Source organism: Monodon monoceros, unplaced genomic scaffold, assembly GCF_005190385.1.
Source record: "Monodon monoceros isolate NGI ecotype Baffin Bay Population unplaced genomic scaffold, NGI_Narwhal_1 Super_Scaffold_1, whole genome shotgun sequence".
NCBI classification, from domain to species: domain Eukaryota; kingdom Metazoa; phylum Chordata; class Mammalia; order Artiodactyla; family Monodontidae; genus Monodon; species Monodon monoceros.
The window spans coordinates 61197148-61203402 of NW_021703765.1; the positions used below are offsets into that span (position 1 = coordinate 61197148).

At 47.8% G+C, this 6255-nt stretch overlaps 1 non-coding gene across 1 annotated transcript; it reads right to left on the reverse strand.

The window, feature by feature from the left end:
* Positions 1 to 3946: 3946 nt before the first annotated feature.
* TRNAG-CCC lies at positions 3947 to 4019 on the reverse strand. The gene has a single exon. It is a non-coding gene; the product is annotated as a tRNA-Gly (tRNA).
* Between the last annotated feature and the right edge of the window lie 2236 nt (positions 4020 to 6255).

Genomic DNA, 6255 nt, shown 5'->3' on the forward strand with positions numbered 1-6255 from the left:
TAAAAGTATTAACCACGGTATTTTTCTTATTTAAGACAAAGGCTTTGCTAAAAATAACAGCTCCTAAAAAATGATGAAATGCACAAATTTCTTCTAATCCTGAAGCTTCCTTTTACCTGTCAGGTAACAGCAGATACCTCTTCTTTATACTTGTAATATATCACCTCTACAAAAAAAAAAAAATTTGAGCAGCTTGATGTCATGCTGTTCAATAACCAATAAGAGAAGCCTCAAAACCAACTTTTGCAAAGGGATAATGCAGATGTTAGTGTGAGTTATTATCTAGTACTCTTAATAGAGTTTGGAAGCTACCGCAGTGATGAGAACACAGAGGCTGGGATGACATCAGCCTCAATTAACTGGGAACAAGCAAGACGTGAACCAGGCCAGGTAAAGCCCTGTCAGGGGTCATTCCAGCCTTTCTCCACATAAAGGTTTTAGATGTGCACAATGACAGAGGTGTTGGTTGAGTTCCATTGGTGTGCAAAATACTAATGTAATTAATTCAACAATTAACTAGATCCCTATGACCTGAGGACATAAAACTGAACAAATTAAAGGCAGAAGCCTACCCTGATGTGGGAAAACAGGAATTCTCATATGTGTGTTGCTGATGGAACGGAATCTGAAACTATATACCATTCACTTGTGGTATCCCATATACACCTACACCAGTGGAAACTGCCGGCACAGATTCCTCATTCCAACTCCATGCATAAAAGACTGGAAAACATCCACATGTCCAGCGACTCAGAACAGGCTGAAGACGCAGAACAACACACTGGAATACTACATGGCAGTAAACAAGGACGCAGGTCTTTGCATGCTGACACGGAGGGAGCCGGACTGTTTGCACAATGAAAAAACAAGGCGCGAGAAAGGGGAGATATAAGCTTACCTATTCCTGTTTGCTTAGTTTTGCTTAAAAAAAGGGGGGAAGGGAGGGGGAATTCCCTGCCAGTCCAGTGGTTAAGACTCTTGAGTTCTCAATGCAAGGGTCACGGGTTCGATCCCTGGTGGGGGAACCAAGATGCTGCATGCCACGTGGAGCGGCCAAACAACTCACAACCCTATCTAATGGAGAAAGCAACTTTTTCAGCATATACAGTCTTCTCTCACTCTTATTTAAAGGCCTATTTCTGTAAGTGCCCTCGCGAGCTCACAGCACAGCTGAGACAAATGACAGAGCTCAAGAGCAACCCTGGACCGTTGCCTCGAGAAGGAAGAGTCTGGAACAGCGAGGGCAGGGGCTGCTTACTGCATCTGCAGAGTGAGCCCCGCGCCTGCCCCTGACATGCACATTCCGGACACTACCGCGCCACCTGGGCCCATCCCCTAGGCCCCTCCGCCCGTCGAGGCCTGTCCCCGGGGCCCCTCAGCAGGTCCAGGCCCATCCCCCAAGGCCCCACCGCCGGTTCAGGCCCGTTCCTCAAGGCCACACCGTCGGTCCAGGGCCGTCCCCCAAGGTCCTGCTGCCCATCCAGGCCCGTCCCCCACGGTCCTGCCGCCCGCCCTGGCCCGTCCCCTAGGCCCCTCCGCCCCGTACCATGGCGGTCACCACCTAGCTTCACTACAATCCAACTTCCTCAGTCTGACGCCACGCGCCCAACTGCCGACCAGCCGCACCACACGCTGTGTCCTGATTGGCTTGCCAGCCGCGCAACTGCCATTGGCTCCGACCACTTTGGGGGCGGACCCCAGGCCAGGACCCCAATGGCGATTGGCCGTTTCCTCAACGGGCGAACTCGCTTTTGATTGGTCGTCACTTTGGGCGGGAAATGGCGACCGGAAGGTCTCATGCTGCATCGGCTGGAAGCTGCGGGCTGACACCTGGTCGCTGCGGGTGAGGGAGGCTCCATAGTTTGTCTGTAAAATGCGGTCTTCCTGCAGAGCTGCCCGGGGTGTGAGAAGGGACAGGGCTGGTAACTGAAAGGGCTTTGCGGACTTGGCAGATACCTGGAAAGACTATTCGGTTAGCAGCCTGTTACTGGTGCAGACCTCAGTACCCCCCGACTCGCGCCAGAGCACGTTGTGGCAACCACATGATAGACTCCCGGAAGGAGATGCTGTGAAGCTGAGGAGGGTAGTTCCGCCTTCAGGAAATGGGACTAATGCGTGGGTCTCAAAGTATCGCGAGTTTTACAAGCAGCCAAGCAGGGTGGGTGGGCAAGGCAGGCGGGAGACAGGGAGGTCCGAGAATGGCAGTAAAGAAGATGGCTGACCTCAGCTAGACCGGGGGGGCCTGGCTTTTGGGGGGGTGGGGAGCCAGCTGGCAGCAGAGGCGGGTTGGCTTGGCCATTTTTAGGGGGAGGATGGGGCAGGAGACTCCACAGGTGGTTATTGCAGGAGGCCAGAGAACTACCCACCCACAGACCTTGGCGAAAGGACACAGAAATTCCCAGGTTCCTGGAAGGGGGACTGATATCCTCAGTTCACCACCTTCCCAAGATCCCCCCACTCCTGCTGCTGGTTCATGAGAGAATCTGTGTTTACACCACAGAGAAGAGCCCCTTCTTGGCTCTTCTAAGCACAACCTGAATGAGCTAGAATCTTCGTGGAGAAGGGAGGACCAAAAAGGGGTTAAATAAAGAGAATATAAATAAATACAAATTACTTATAATAATTTATAAACATACATTTATATGCTAATTTAAAGTAAACAAATTTTAAAATGTAGATGCAAAATGCAGATTTCTTACCCTGCCTACGACTGCTAGGTCAACAGAGGCCTGGGGTAATGTTCATAGTAGCAGATCAAACGGTCTGGGTTTGAGCAACACACACCACCACCATGGATTCAGCGGGACTAACTTCAGCTCCACTCCTCCCTTGCTCTGGCAGATTTCAGAGTGCAGTCAGGGGGTTAGAAGGGTTGGGCAGCTAGCTAGGGAAGTCCAGAAGCCCTCCTCTTCCCAGGGAGGTCCAACAGGATCGGTGCAAGGAACCGGGGCCAGCCTTGGGCAGAGGGGCCGACAGGAAATGGGGGAGAGAATGCACCCCTGGTAAGGACTGGAACAGGTGGGGACAGACATGACTGTCATTGCCAGGGACGGGGGACATAAAGAAGGAAGAGAGACCACCACCTGGTGGTCCAGTGGCTAGGACTCCATGCTTCCATTGCAGGGGACATGGGTTCTATCCCTGGTCTGGGAACTAAGATCCGCGAGCTAAGAGGTTCAGCCAAAAAGAAAAAAGAAAAAAAAAGAAGGAAGAGCTGGGAAACCAGCTCATGGTGAGGAGTAATGGGGGTCATTTTGGAAAGGTAATATGCAACAACATGGTGGTGGACTTTGAACGGTGGAATTTGGGCTAAATTTGGCCCTGGGGAGAATAGCAGACTGGGGGAGGGGGCTGCTAGCATGTAGACAAGAGAGGACAAAAGCTGCAGGAGACAGACAAGAGTGGAGGAAAAGATAGCGATGACATGGGAAAAATGTAAGATTTCTTTTGCCTCAACCGCTTCCCCCCAAAAAAGCTCCTGGAAGCTGGGGAGGGCCTGGATACCTGAGATAAAGGAGCTATTTGAGCCACGTTGTTCGGATGCTAACAGAAAGGGGAGCTCCAGGAGGCAAAAGGACGTAGGGACATCTGGGTCACATGTGGTAGGTACATAGTCTCAGTGACTAAGAGTAGTTGGGAGAGTAATGGCCTTTACCTGAGTCAAGCAATGCAGAAGGGGCCAGTTTAGGGGAAAACAATGGTCTCCCAACTTCTTAGTCTGTTCCTCTGTGTACCAACCAGAGGCTTCATCTCTCTCTGGCCACTCAGCCCTTCTTGTCCCTGGAATTCTTTCTTGCAAACAGTTTGGTGCTTTATCTTTTATTTATTTAGTTTTAAAATATTTATTATTTTTATTTATTTATTTGGCTGCACCAGGTCTTGGTTGTGGCACGCGGGATCTTCATTGCGGCATGCAGGATCTTTAGTTGCGGCATGCAGGATCTAGTTCCCTGACCAGGGATCGAACCCGGGCCCCCTGCATTGGGAGTGCAGAGTCTTAACCACTGGACCACCAGGGAAGTCCCTTAATCTTTTATTTTTATGACAACTTGATTCACATACCATAATACTCACCAGCTTAAAATGTACAGTTCCGTGGTTTTTTTTGGTATCCACGTAATTGTGCAACCATCACCACTATCTAATTTCAGAACATTTAATCACCCTAGAAAGAAACCCTGTACATGTTAACAGTCACTTCCCATACCCCACCCCCCAACCCTCTGGAAACCATTAATCTACTCTTTGTCTCTATAGATTTGCCTATTCATACAAATAAAATCAGACAACATGTGGTCTTTTGTAACTGGCTTCTTTCACTTAGCATAATGTTTTCAAGATTTATTTGGGTGGTATCACCACTTTATTCTTTTTTTTTTTTTTTTTTTTTTGGCTGCACTGCGGGACACGTGGGATCCTACCCTGACCCGTGCTGCCTGCATTGGAAACGCGGAGTCTTAACCACTGGCCAGTGGTGTTCCAAAGCAGCTGCACCAACTTACCGTAGCAGCAGTGTACGAGGGTTCCAATTATTCCACATTATCTTCAACACTTATTATTATCTGACTTTTTGACAACAGCCATCCTAGGGGATGCATCGCACTGTGGTTTTGGTTTGCATTTCCCTAAAGACTAATGATGTTAAGAATCTTCCCATGTGCTTATTGGACATTTGTATGTCTTCTTTGAAGAAATGTCTATTCAGATCCTTTGTGCATTTTTAAATTGGGCTATTTATCATTTTGTTGTTGAGTTGTGAGAGTTCTTTATATATTCTAGATACAATATCCTTATCAGATATATGATTTGCAAAATTTTTCCTGTTCTGTGGATTTTAATCTTTTCCTTTTTTTTTTTTTTTTTTTTTTTTTTGGCTGAGCCACGCAGATTGCAGGATCTTAGTTCCCTGACCAGGGATTGAACCGTGGCCACAGCAGTGAAAGCGCCGAGTCCTAACCACTGGACCACCAGGGAATTCCCTCTTTTAACTTTCTTGGTGCTATCCATTGAACACAAAAGTTTTTTATTTTGTTTTTATTTATTTATTTTTTTGGCTGCACCGTGCAGCATGCGGGATCTTAGTTCCCCAACCAGGGATCAAACCTGCGCCCCCTGCAGTGGAAGCGCTGAGTCTTAGCTGGACCCCAGGGAAGTCCCCAGTTTTTAATTTTGATGAATTCCAACTCATCTATATTTTTCTTAGGTTGCTTGAACTTTGGGTGTCATGTTTGTGAAACCGTTACCTGAAAACTGCATTCGCCCCTTGGTGGGTATCTAACAAAAGACAACACCAAGTCAAAGAGCTGGAGAAGGAAGGATTTATTACTTGCAGCAAGTAAGGAGAACACCAGGGTTATTTCCCAAAGCAGAGTCTCTCTGACCAGCAAAATTGAGGATGACTTAAGCTGAGGGTGCATACATGTTCATGAAGGGGCTTGAGCAGAGGAGAATTCAGCCTAGAATTGTGGCAAAGGTTGACAGAGTCCAGGCTCTAGCTGATTGGATCACGAGGGTCAGAAAAAGTCAACACCGTCATTCCTTAGGTTCCAGTTAATCTGGTTATGTCAAGAAATTATGTCTGGTTCTCTTCCTTCAGGGACCTCCTACCCTACCTGCCTACAAAACCATTGCCTAATCTACAGTCATAAAGAGTTACTCCTATGTTTTCTTGTAAGAGTTTGTTTAGAGTTTAGCTAAACTACTAGATAACATTGTTGTCTCGGGACCCATTTTGTGTGGCCACGCAGCCTGCTGGGGTCTTGAACTGCTATTAACCCCTCCCAAGAGTGCATGCCCTAGATAACAGCCTACAGACTCACAGGTAAATAATGTAAGTTCCTGATATGAATTCCTCAATTGTCCTCCTGATAAGCATTCTCTCCCACCTCCCAGGAATGGCCCCTTGTGTGATCCTCAGATAAGCTTGCCAGAACCCCACTCTTTTTGCTTTGAACTGACCAATCCAGACTCAGCCTGGAAACCCCAAAGCACTCTACCTGCAGACCCTAATAAAAGCCTGTCCCCTAGGTCCTGCCATGCTTTCTGCCTGCACTATGCCTTAGCCTCCTGGTGTGGCCCCTCACAGTGTATGGTGTACTTCTTCCAGAACCTGTAACAAACTTCTCTCTCAATTCCTTCCTGGTCTTTTGTTGATCAGAGATTCCTCACCCAACACCCTCAGGGCTCCACTTAACAAATGTTAATTTAACAAAGTCACAACAGCATTTTTATAGTTTCAGCTCTTACATTTAGGTC